The following is a 13,708-nucleotide window of genomic DNA, read 5'->3' as shown; positions in this document are numbered from 1 at the left end:
ATAGCCGATTATGAAGAACTGCAACAAATGAGGGTTGAAGAGGCTGTTCAAGCTAACAATCTGGCTGTCTCCTTTGGAGACATGACTACAGGCGATCTTGGGCAGGAGGATTGATTTCTGATCCTTACTTGATTTACTATTTCTTTGTTGTAGAAGCCTTTTTCTGTTTTTTTTTTTTATGATTGCACAAACTTTTCGTAAGTTTTTATAAGTTACTGTTTGTATGTTGTTGTAATTTCTTTCTAACAAGATTATGTCGGTAGTAGTCGGTCTAAACTGAATGGTTGATATGGCAGGCTGGCAGTCTTGATGGTTATGAGACAATCTTGTATTTTGGCTCAAAGTAATCTTGTATCCTACATATTTTTCGTTATATTAAAATGACTAGAAGTATTATCTTACATTTCATATTAACTTTTTCCGGATGACCGACTAGGTGGCCGAGTGTCTTGGTTAACCATCTCATTCACCATGGTTTTCTAGCTGATGATATACTCTATCTTTGTCCCCAGTCTAAGTGTAATATACTTTGGAATTTTAGACTTAGACTATTGGTTTTCTTTTTTGTGTTAACTCGGGCGCTTGTCCACAGATTTTAGACTTAGACTAACTTGCTAGACGACCAATCTTTAGGTAAAAAGAAAAACTTGTACGTAATTTGGGGCTGCACTCCATAGAGCTGCCTACATACCCTTGTCAGGGATCAAGCCCAAATGTAGTTCTGACACTTCCTGCATGATAGTGTCAGTATGTTGCTTGAATGAAGATCCCGTGAGATCAATGATGAAAGAAAATGAAAGAAGACTGGGTTGAGTTAAAAGTGATACTGTTTTAAGTGGACGGCGTTCCAGCTGTTGTTGATTTCACGTCCATCTTTAGTTTGTAGCTTGTATGCTCCATGTCCGACTACCTTTGTGATCAGGTAGGGACCTTCCCATGTTGGGGCGAGCTTACCTGCTCCCTCTTCTTTAGTGTTCTGGAAGACTCTTCGTAGAACCCAATCTCCTACTTTGAATGTCCGAGTGCGGATGTTCTTGTTGTAATGTCTGGCTATGCTCTGTTGATAGGCCGAGACTCTTAAGAGTGCTTTGTCCCTTCTTTCGTCGATGGTGTCGAGTTCATGGCACATGTTTTCCCAATTTTCTTCGTCTGTAGTCAGCTCATATCTGGCTGTCGGAACTTCGCTCTCAGTAGGGATGACTGCCTCCATCCCGTAAGCTAATGAGAATGGTGTCTCCCCTGCTGCAGTCCTGGTTGTGGTTCGATAGGACCATAGGACTCCCGGCAACTCGTCAGCCCATCTTCCCTTAGCTTTTTCAAGGCGCTTCTTGATGTTGTTCATGATGGCCTTGTTGGATGACTCTGCCTGTCCATTTGCTTGGGGATACCTTGGTGTGGAGAAGCTGAGCTTAATGTTCCAGAATTTGCAGAAGTCTTGGAAGTCGAAACTGATGAATTGAGAACCATTGTCTGTCACAATTTCTTTTGGTACTCCGTACCTACAGATCACATTCTTCCAAATGAAACCCTTTACTTCTTTGTCTCGGACTTGGTGGAATGAGTCTGCTTCAATCCATTTGCTGAAGTAGTCGGTCACTGCAAGCATGTACATTTTCTGTCCTGGTGCGGTTGGAAGCTTGCCTACTATATCCATCCCCCATTTCATGAATGGCCAAGGGGACGTGATTGAGATGAGACGCTCCGGAGGTTGGTGGGATATCTGAGCGAACCGTTGGCATTTGTCGCATCGTCTTGCATAGTCAGAGGCATCAGCTCGCATGGTTGGCCAGTAGTAGCCTTGTGTTAGGGCACGGTGCGCCAAGCTTCGTCCTCCAGAGTGGTTGCCGCACTCTCCTTCATGCAACTCAGCCAGTACGTATTTGGCCTCTGCAGGGTTAATGCATTTCAAATATGGACCAGAAAATGAACGTTTATAGAGTTTACCTTGTATAATAGTGAAGCGGGCTGACTGAGCCTTGACCCGACGTGCTTCGTTCTTATCTTCGGGAAGTATGTCATGTTCTAAGTACTCGACTATTGAAGTCATCCATGTTCGGTTGTTGGAGATGTCATTAACTTGCTCTTCTTCATCTTTCCAGACAGCTGGCCATTGGAGATATACTACAGGTATTGTTTTGGGGTCGGTTGTCTGGATGGAGGATCCAAGGTTTGCTAATGCATCTGCATGGCTGTTCTCCCCTCTTGGTACTTGGTTGATAGTGAACTCGTCGAAGACTGACTGCAACTCTTTAGTCTTGTTGAGGTAGGCAGTCATTTTGTTATCCCGGGCCTGGTAGCTACCTTGCATTTGGTTGACTACCAATTGAGAATCACTGAAGACCACGATCTTTTTTACTCCCATGTCTTTGGCTAGTCTGAGTCCTGCTATCATTGCTTCGTATTCAACTTCATTGTTGGTAGCTTTGAACCCGCATCGGACTGCTTGTTCGATTATGTCACCTTGGGGTGAAGTCAGGACGAGTCCGAGTCCACTTCCTCTGGTGTTACTTGAGCCATCTACTTGCAACTTCCAGATTCCGACTGATTGTCCCTCGGTCAGACAACAAAGTTCTTTTTCTGCCTGCACATGCATGTTAGGTGTAAAATCTGCAATGAAATCAGCTAATACCTGAGATTTGAGGGAAGTTCGCGGCTTGTATGTTACTTCGTACTCGCTGAGCTCTACCGCCCACTTGGTCAGTCTGCCTGACAGTTCTAGTTTATGTAGGATTGTTTTGAGTGGGAAGGTGGTCAAGACCGTTATTGGATGGCACTGGAAGTATGGGCGTAGCTTCCTTGCTGCGTGGATGAGTGCTAGTGCAAGCTTCTCCAGCTGGCTATATCGGGTTTCTGCATTAAGCAAAGCTTTGCTTACATAGTAGACTGGAGACTGCTTTCCTTCCTCTTCCCGGACTAGGACTGCGCTAACTGCTGTCTCGGATACTGCTAGATAGATGAATAATGTCTCATTGTCTTTTGGCTTTGAGAGGAGAGGCGGGCTGGTCAGGTACTGTTTTAGCTGGCCCAGTGCCTCTTCACATTCAGCAGTCCACTCGAAGGTTTTTGATTTCCTTAGTGTGTTGAAGAAGAGGTGACATCGTTCTGAAGACTTTGAGATGAATCGGCTGAGTGCTGCAATGCGTCCAGTTAGTTTCTGTACGTCTTTTATGCACGTTGGGGAAGGAATCCTTTGGATTGACTCTATCTGTGCTGGGTTTGCCTCGATTCCCCTTTGGGTTACTAGGTACCCAAGGAACTTTCCTGCAGTCACACCAAAAGAACATTTAGTTGGATTCAGTTTCATATTATATTTCCTGAGAATGTCAAAAGATTGTTTTAAATGGCTGATATGGTCCTCTGCAATGAGGGATTTGACGAGCATGTCGTCAATGTAGACTTCCATCGTCTTCCCCAGTAAGCCGACAAACATCTTGTTGACTAGTCTCTGATATGTTGCTCCTGCGTTCTTCAATCCGAATGGCATGACCTTGTAGCAGAATATGCCTAAGTTGGTCATGAAGGCTGTTTTTTCCTGGTCGTCTGGATGCATCAGGATCTGGTTGTATCCTGAGTATGCGTCCATGAAGCTTAGGAGTTCATGACTGGCTGTGGCGTCTACTAGCATGTCAATGTGCGGTAATGGGAATGAGTCTTTTGGACACGCCTTGTTGAGGTCTGTGAAGTCAATGCAAACTCGCCATTTGCCATTCTTTTTTTTCACAATGACTACGTTAGCCAACCAGTCGGGATAATGCACCTCCCTCACGAACCCATTATCAATAAGCTTTTGAACTTCTTCGTTAATGGCTTTGTTCCTTTCAGGGGCAAATTTTCTTCTTTTTTGCTTCCTTGGTGGGTAGTCTGGATCAACCTGCAACTTATGGACAATTATTTCGGGGTCAATTCCAGTCATGTCCGCATGGGACCAAGCAAAACAATCATAATGGGCAGATAAAAAATCAATGAGCTTAGTTCTGATGTCAGGATCCAATCGTGATCCGATTTGGACTTTGTGATCTGGAAAATCTGGATGTGTCTGGACTTCGTCCAACTCCTCCATGTCTGGTTGGTTCAACTGGGAGTCAGTCAGTCTGTCTTCCTGTAATTGCTATAACTGAGCGGGTTTGGCCTTCATGGTAGTCTGGTAACACGCTCTCGAATCTTTCTGTTGGCCTTTAATTTCTTTTACTCCCCACTTAGTTGGGAACCTTAGAACTTGGTGGTATGTTGAAGGGACTGCCTCCATTTCATGTATCCATGGTCGTCCCAGTATCACGTTGTAAGCAGACGGAGAGTCTACTACCAGGAATCTTGTGCATAGATTGACTCCTTCGGCATAGACAGGTAGCTCGATCTCTCCTAGTGTGTTCTTTTGTTCTCCGCTGAAACCGATGAGGATTGTAGTCTTCTTTATAATCTTTGATTCATCTATCCCCATTTCCCTGAGAGCACTTAAAAATAAAATGTTAGCTGAACTACCATTATCAATAAGTATACGTTTAGTAAGACAATTAGCAATGTAAAGTGCAATGACAAGAGCATCATGATGTGGGTTGAGGAGTCTGGTTGACTCTGTTGTTGAGAAACTGATGGTTTGAGCTGGTAGGTTGATGGTATTCTTCTCTGTCTCGCTGGACTCTCCTTTGACCCAGTTGGTCTGCCTGGCATGTCTTTTGGCTGCTGAATGGGTGACTCCGCTTACCTCAGAGCCACCAGTTATTACGTTCACCGTCCGTTCATGAGTAGGTGGTTTCGGCGGGGTTACTTCTCTTCGGACAACTGACCTGTCTGCCTCCTGCTGGAATGTTCTTTTGCCTTTGTATGTAAGTAAGTCAGTCAGGTGACCACGCTTTAACAGGTTGGATACTTCGAGTTTTAAGGCAATGCACTCATCCGTTCGGTGACCGTGGTCATTGTGGAATTCACACCATTTTGCTTTGTCTCGCTGGTCAGACGGAGTCCTCATCCTTTCCGGCCATTTCACTTTGTCTCCGAGTCCTTTCAGTACGCCAACGACTTCAGCTGGTGAAATTGAAAGATTGTATTCTGGTATCTTTGGTCCATCTCGCAGACGTGTCTCGGACGACCGGTTGTACTCCCTCCTTCTGTTCTCTGATCTGTTGGGATACGGGTATGGCTCGGATCGTCTATCACTCTGCCGCCTGCCTGCCCTCGAGTCTCTTCGAGTGTCTTTCCTCGGAGAAGAGTGATAATAGTTAACTTCATCCTCCTCCCACTTGATCTGTGCCCAGGCTTTGGCGATAACGTCTTCCATCGTCTTGCAAGGATACTTGGTAAGTTCTTTGTATAGGTCTGAGTCGTACCGGAGTCCCTTGCGGAAGGATGAGATGGCTGTGTCCTGATTACAATGGGTTATAGAAACCTTTTCTTTGTTGAAGCGGCCTACGTACTCTCGTAAAGGCTCACCCCGTCGTTGAACTATGATGTAGAGGTCTTCTGCAGACTTTTCAAGTTTCCTGCTACTAGCAAACTGCTCAACAAAAGTGTCAGTCAATTGTGCAAAAGTAGAAATAGAATTATTAGGTAAATTAGTATACCACTGGAGGGCTGGTCCAATCAGACTAGAACCAAACCCCTTACACATGCATGCTTCCCTCATATCACGTGGGATGGCAACGGTGAACATCCTCTGCCTATACTGTGCGATGTGATCATCCGGGTCAGACGTCCCATCAAACATCTTCATATTTGGGAAGTTGAACTTCTTTGGCATTTCCACTAGTGCAATGTCGTCTACGAATGGAGAGTCCGCATAACAGCTTGCTGCACTCTTCTTAATCGGAGCCGGCATCCCAGGAATCCGTTGAATGAGCGCCTCCATCTCAGCTAACTTTCGAGCCAACTCAGGATCTTGGATTGGAAATGAGCTTGTGGTTGCTTGGCGGATTGGCTCGCTCATGACCGGGTGATTAAATCCGATTGCCTGTTGCTCAGGTATATTCTGACCAGCTCCAATGATGGTCTGGCTGGCTCCAATGGTAGGCTGACTAGCACTTGGAACCTGCTGCTGTCCGGGTCCAGTGGCTGGCTGACTGGCTCCTGGAATCTGTTGTTGTCCGGCTGCACCGGCTGGCTGGCTGATTCCCGGAATCTGCTGTGATCCGGGCGCAGATGAATGTCCATGTTCAGTCATGGTTACCTGTTCGCCTGTATTGACAACATAATTTTGAATGTTAGACATGGTGGGTGGAGTTTGATAATTCCTTACCGAGGGTGATGGAACTGTCTGATTCGGTCCATCACTGTTAGAGATAGGAGTGAGGTCTCCCAGAGGTTGCATAGGGCTGACTGGGCCTCGGAAGCGGGATGGCTGAGCCTCGGTGGCTCGAGAGGACATGGCCTCCATTCGTACGAGCAGGTCAGCATTCTCAGCTTCGAGCCTCCTCATTTTCTCGCGTTCTTCATTCATCTGGGCAGTAAGAGCAGCGAGTTGAGCAGACAGATCAGGTGTCTCAGTCACGTCTGACATGGCTCTCAAGTGAACTTTTTGATCTCTTTGTCGATCGTTTGATTGCTAGGGCCCCACGGTGGGCGCCAAATTGTAGAGGTGATTTCCTACAATTGATTAGATGGGCACCAGCAACCTGTCAAGAACAAAGAGAAGAGAGACGAGAGTTCAATTGGGAGCACCGGTGGGGTGTCAGCCAAAGGGACTCCAACGCTCAAGTCAGTCGGATTGTAACGAGAGCTAATAGAAAGTAATAAAATAAAGATATAAATAGTCGAAATGATGATGGATGAAGGAGTTGTAAAATGGTCAGAGTGACGGTGGCGATGACGGAGGAGTCAAGCGACTAGGTCAGGTCCAATCAGACTGACTAATTAGTCTTGCTTGACTGGATTGCTCAGAAATAGAGTAGCCTTCGTTTCAATTAGAGAGTAAAGAAAGTTCAGTGATTATTTCATGCCTTTTCTCAACCTCTGATGGTCTTATTTATTGTCCTCCTTCTCGTTCCGTCCTTCTGATTCGTTTGACTCGCTCCAAGTGGTTTCGTTCCGAGATTCTTGGCGAACGTGATGGGAGCCTTGACTGTTTCAAGGTCCCTGGCTGACTGAGTGTATCCGAATTCGGGTCCGGGTATGGTTTCGGGTATTTTGTATATGCGAGCCTATTTTACATGGGCTTGGGCCTTATTGGCTAGTTAGATAGCTTATTGGGCTGACTGACTGCTTGTTGGACTATTATTTATCAAGTATACAGATTTTGTCCACTACAATGTGTATAAACCCAACATGGTTAAGTCCCTCCCATTTGGCTTTCTCCTTAGCTACATCCTACCTCTCTTAGGAGTTTCCATCTCGGGTGAAAAGAAGGTTGATCCTACCGAAGGAGATAAGCTCGGTCCTAAATCTTTCACAAGCTTAGGGTATGCTCTTATCAATAATACGTGGGTCTTCACTCCCAAAAGAGGCCAAAGAAGGCAAGAGGGCCTTGAAGTAGGCGACGAAAGTGAAGATGAGGAGAGCTTTGGGTTACCCGCTAGTGAAAGTGAAGAAGAGGAGCAAGCCGATGAAGAAGAAGCTCCAATGCCTCAAGCATCTCAATTCAACCTTGAGGAGGCCTTTGCTCGTCTTCACACCGACATGAACACTCAATTTACCAACTTGTGGAGTGACATGGAACAAGGCTTCCAAAATGTGCGTAACGAAATGGAGGAGATGAAGGCCTACATGAGGCGTTTTAGGGGGCCACCATCATAGGCATTTGCATGTTTTTCTAGTCTTGCATTCCTTTATGTTTTATTTTATTTTTCTATGTACTTATGTGTTTGCATGGCTTTATGCCTTATGTATGAATGTTTAAACTATTTAATCTATGTTTGTTTATGATTTATTTTGTGAATTCCTCTGCCATCCTTTTTGATGAATCAAAAGGGGGAGAAGTGATAGGATTATTTTTTAATGTTTGGCAAAACCTCAATATCTAAGACTAACAATGTTATTTGAACTTAAATGATATATTGAGGGGGAGTTTACAAAATCATGCAAGGTAAAACTAAAAGGAAAATTTCTTTTATCCTTGCACACATTAAGGGGGAGCTAATCTAATATTCATATTTAAAAATATTTTCTTTCCCTTTTAAAATAATCAAATATTTGATATCATCAAAAAGGGGGAGATTGTTGACCCAAACTTTTAAGTCTCCTTGTTTTGATGATTAACAAATATTTGATTATTATTTGTTACTAATGATTTGTTGATTTTGTAGCAAAAACCAAAGTGAATTAGCACTTCAAAGTCAAAATTATGACCAAGGGCAAAATGGTCATTTTACCAAGTTTTCCAGAAATGACCCGAAATGGACTTCAAGACTCAAGAAACCCAAGATAAAGGTTTAACTTAATTTCTTAGTCTTGTAAAATGATTGCAAGTATACTTTAAGTCATAAGTATAGAATTTGGCTCACTCACGCACTAAAAAATGGTGATTTTTTAAAATGAGAAATAATTATCCTAAATTCACTTTTAAGAAAATACATCCCGATACGGTCGTAACGCAATCAGAATTTTTGAAATCGGATAAACGAGCTAAAAGTTATAAAGAATTGAAAAATGGGAAAATAGGCTTAAAACTGATTTTGCTCTCTGTTTGCCATCCGGAATTCCGGATGGGCAACCGGAATTCCGGTTGCTTCCAAACCGGAATTCCGGTTCCTCATCCGGACTTCCGGTTCGCGGCAGACAGGTTCGAAAATTAACTCCTAACGGCTATAAACGGCTAGTTTTTTCCCAAACTCTATATAAACTCGTTTTTCACTCAAAGTTGATTGTTGGCTGAGCATTTATTACATATACCCAACCAAATCCATTGATTTCAAAGAGCTTTCAAAGTTTAACTCATCCAAACACATTTTCACACACTTGAGCCAAAATTTGTATTTATTTCTTCTAAGTGTGCTTGCTAATCACTCTAGGTTTCTCATTGTATTATCATACTTCTAGAGTGATTTTTGCTTGTAATATCAAACACATTCCCATATTGAGATTGAGGTGAGGTTGGCACCGGTTTTGTAAACAACCCGGTTAGAGTGAGATTGGCACTTCAACAATCCGAAAAAGAGGTTGATAGTCCTTGGTGGTGGAAAACTATTGTAAGAGGTTTGGAAATACCTTGGTGAAAAATTCCCGGTTGTAAGGGTTAGTCAAGCCCGCTAACTTGGCTCGATAGTTGAACTCAAAGCTAGGTCTATAGCTTTGAAGACCAAGGACGTAGGTGGCTTAGTTCTACCGAACCTTGTAAAATTCAAGAGTTTGCGATTTCTTAACCTTCAACTCTTTACATTACAAATTTGATTATTTGTTATATATATTTGATTGCCATATTATTTGCTTTTACTTGATTAATTTGATTTATTGCATAATTTGGCATATTAAGTTTTAAATTTCCGAAATTAGTTTAAATTTCCAATTCACCCCCCCTCTTGGAAACATATCTTGGGTTAACACAACCCTCCTTCATGTTCTTGAGGTTGAAGATTGAGAGAAAACTTGAGAGAGTTTTAAAAAAAATAAGAGAGGGAATGAGAGAGAGCGGGGGTCGATTTTGGGGAGGGTTAGAAGAGTTTCTACAACTCTTTAATTATCCTAAAAACACTCAAGTGTTTTACTCACTTGCCTTTATCCTTAATATTTAAATAAATGGGATTTAAAAGTTAATTAATTTGGTCCACACCATTTCAAAACTTCACATGGCCGGCCACCCATTGCATTTCATTTATGTTATATATATATATATTTTATAAAGGTGAATCAATATTTCCTAAGAAGAAAAGTCCAAATTGACTTTCTATACATTTTTCACTCTTATTAAGTTTTAATCACAAAACTTAACATTAAATAATTTAATTAAACGTCTCTCACATTTAATTTAATTAATCACATTATAAAATTTAACCTAAGGTCAATTCATGGAATAAAATTCCCCATTTCGGTAAAATTAAGCATTTAACACAAAATGCCCTAAAATTTCCATTTTCCCTTAAGTTTATTATTTTTGACCAAACTTTAATTTTTATGAATGTATTCTATGCCCAAAATATATTTTCCATAGTTTTTCATTTTATTTTCTGAGATTTTTACCCGATCAGGGTTTTTGTGTCGGTCTAAGACCGAAAATCTTATCTTGACTTTTAAATCACAAAATTGATATTTTGGCTAGCAATAACTCATGGAAATAAATTCCAAACAAATATAATATTATTTAAAATAATATTCTTAACTCGGGAAAAAATCCCGACCCGAGTCGGTTAAAGGTACCCGAAAACGCAGGACATTACAGTGAAACTTTAAGAGGTTCGACCAACACATACTCTAAAGGTATACCATTGTATTTCTAAGTTTGATTTTTCTATTAGGGTTTGCACTATGTTTAAGATTTGACCATTATTAGCATGTATTTTATGATTTTGGGTTTGGTACACGTGTTGCATGACTCACACTAAGAGGTTTGGACGTGTAGCTTAGATAATTGGGCATGATGTTGTTCTTACAATAACGTTCTTATTTTATGATTATGTTTTGATCATTGAAGTCGGATCTTTTCCTTGTCAAGACTTCACACCCACACCAAGGTAAGGAGGTTAAACATGTTTGCTTAATTGTTATTGTTTATGGAATGCATGTTGTATGTTAAATGTTTTCAACGCATGTACTTGGGAAGGTAAAAGATGGACAAAGGTTGTCATAGTTTTGACCAAGTGGTCGTTGAGAGGACTCAGTGCTTCCTCGTAGTTATCTCTCCCATTTATATGTCTAGTGCGCACATAGATTTCTACATGATGATTCTATATTTTGTTATGATTTGCTAAACAATATTTGCACATATGTTGTTTGTTTGGTTTAATTTTACTTACTGGGTGGTTAGCTAACCCCTTACCTTTCCCCTATAGGTAATAAGTGAAAGTATGCTTTGTGATGTATATATGGCAGGTTGAGATCATTTCCAAAGAGACGTATGTATGTTGTGAGGGGCCTTATGAATGAAAGCGATCAAGAACGCCATATATTCTATTAAATTATCATTTTAGTCATTTTATTATGGAGCAAACTCTTATTGCATGAAATTATGTTTTCTTTTATTTTAAACGAGACATGTGGATGTTATTGCATGTTTTTAAGTATCTTTAAGAATGAATGTTCTATTTTCAAGTTTAAAGTTAAGTTTTGTTTAAAAATACTTGTTGTATTGAGAGATGTCAAATTAGGGTGTTACAAGTTGGGTAAGGGGGTAAATAAAATATATATTGACATAGTACTTTTGATAATTAGTTTAATATTAATACTTTACCTATAGATATCACCCTCTTTGTACTCGACATGAGCGACCATGATGTCCCCCCAGCTTCGACCACTGTTGTGAGGACATGTTTTGATGTGGTAGCATAGAAATCCCATATAGTTATGTCTCTTTATCCTGTAGAGACGATGAGATGATTGTTACGCCAGTCTATTGCACTTGAGAAGGCAGTGTCGTGCAAGGGTTGAGGTAAATGCCATTCCAAAGTTTTATCTCCATTTCTTATGTCGTATAGTCTTACTTTATTGTCACCACGAACATCGTTCAACATATTATGTAGATTTGGAGTGTGGTAATGCATTGTGGCACCTGGATGCAGTAGAAATAGATAATCTTGTTTATGGATTATACTGGCCTTGAATTCAGTAGTCTCTAGTTCCCACGAGGCGAAGGCAGCTGTGTCCATAAAGTCAGTTAAAGATGCAACTAAATATGTCGCAGGAGTTCCGTCTATGTTTTTTGCTTCTACCTCCCAACACTTTGTCCAGTAACATGTGTTGAATTGGTCTGATGGATAAAATAATTGGCACATGCATAATAAATATTTCTTAGTCAATGTGATTAAAGTTTTTTATTTTGGCAAAAATTTGTAACTTGATGCATTAACTTACTTTGTCATCTTTGTAGCTAATTATTTTGCATGTTCCATCACTGTATGTTAGCATCACTTCATTTGGTCTTGATTTTAATATTTTTTCCGTACGTGGCAAAGTTATTGTCGAAGTACCAGCGGACATAGGTAAACCTTTCATGCCTATTTGTATTTTGATCAAATCCAGGTGGAAAGAAGAAGTCATCGTTATAACCAAATTGTCATTAGTGTATTGTTCGACGAGTTCTCAAACGCGATTTAATCGGAAATATCTGGTCCATAACTCATAATAATATTAATAATTGATATCTAAATATTAGAAACAATAGATTAAACATGAAGCTAGGTTGTAAATATTGTTTTAAATTTAACACTACTTAAAAAAGTTATATATTTCAGTATTATACGCAAATCACTAAATATTCTATGCATAAGCCAAATACTAACTGGTACAAATGGAGTAGATTGTTCAATTAAGAAACGAGTAGATTTTAAAATTACATAGTGGATAACATACATTAGTAAGCTTGAAATAGCCTAAGCTCTACATATGATGCTCATAATCATTTCGAAATGACTCTTACGTGGCATGTGACTGCCACCTCCCATGTATTCATTCCCTGCTTCATTGTACCGATAACCACTAACGCTGCTTGTGGTTGCACCTCTTCCCCGAGCAGCTGAAGGGTCACGATTAGGACATGTTTGATTGTTATGACCAAGTACACCGCACGCTCTGCATGCCCTTTTTTTGAAAGCCTGATCTATTTGGTGGACCTCGTTGTTCGTTGCCCTAACGCGGGGAATTACCTTGGCCTTTGGTTCTAACCTTAACTGGGTCATGAATTATGTTTAGATTGTCCCAGTAGAAACGCATGTGCGTCTTCTTATGCTTCTTTGATCTCGGACCCTTCCATAAAAAAAATGGTTGTGAGACACACAATTTCATCCTTTGCTGTGCTATAATAGGCCGGTGACTTGGAGAACTTTATTGTACACATCTTACTTCACATGGCATTCTCTCGTACCCTCCTGACTACAAAGCAACATGTGACATTATCTGAGAAGTCTTGATCCCAACCGAGTTCATTGAACAAACTTGGGCAAGCAAACCATTAGACACCTCACAGTTTGATACGAGGTATTGCAATCCTGGAACTGAAAGCAAACCATGATTAAGTTTGTGGCTAAATTCTCTTGCCAACAACTAGTTGTTATCTTTCATATGAACTACGTGAAGAACTTCTTGAAAACCAGTTCTTGTAATTGGTCTTGCTCGCTTCTTGCGACAGTGCGCTCATATATCTTTCTCGTCTATAACCCTCTTTTGAGCAAACCCACCGCCTCATGGAGACGTCTCCTCTTCACCTCATCTGCCCATTTGCCAAAACCCATCCACTATGCATATACTTCGTAGAATAACTGCCACCTTTCAACTGACTGTAAGTATTTCCCAATAATGTCACACTTGTTGCTATTTCTTGAAGTGTTTAGTTATTTGTAGTTCATCCAATATTGAACCCCATTCTTAATTTGAAGTTGTATCTACGTCTACCACCTTTGTTAAAAAGGAAATTAAGTTTCTTGATATTTTTTTTTGGCCCACAATGGTAAATTTAAAGGGATATTTACACTAAAAACTACATTAACCAAAAAAATAACAAATATACGACCACGCATAACTTTTTTACATTTTTACGGTGTACATATCCGTCAACACTTTCTCTTGTACCAGGTGGAAGCAGAGCTTTAGTTGTGTCTCTCATGATGTAGACGATTGCGTCAATGGCAGGTCTTTG

This window comes from Humulus lupulus, chromosome 7 (assembly GCF_963169125.1).
Source record: "Humulus lupulus chromosome 7, drHumLupu1.1, whole genome shotgun sequence".
Classification (NCBI taxonomy): domain Eukaryota; kingdom Viridiplantae; phylum Streptophyta; class Magnoliopsida; order Rosales; family Cannabaceae; genus Humulus; species Humulus lupulus.
The sequence above is the reverse complement of the archived record's forward strand: the minus strand, read 5'-3'. Positions refer to the sequence as shown.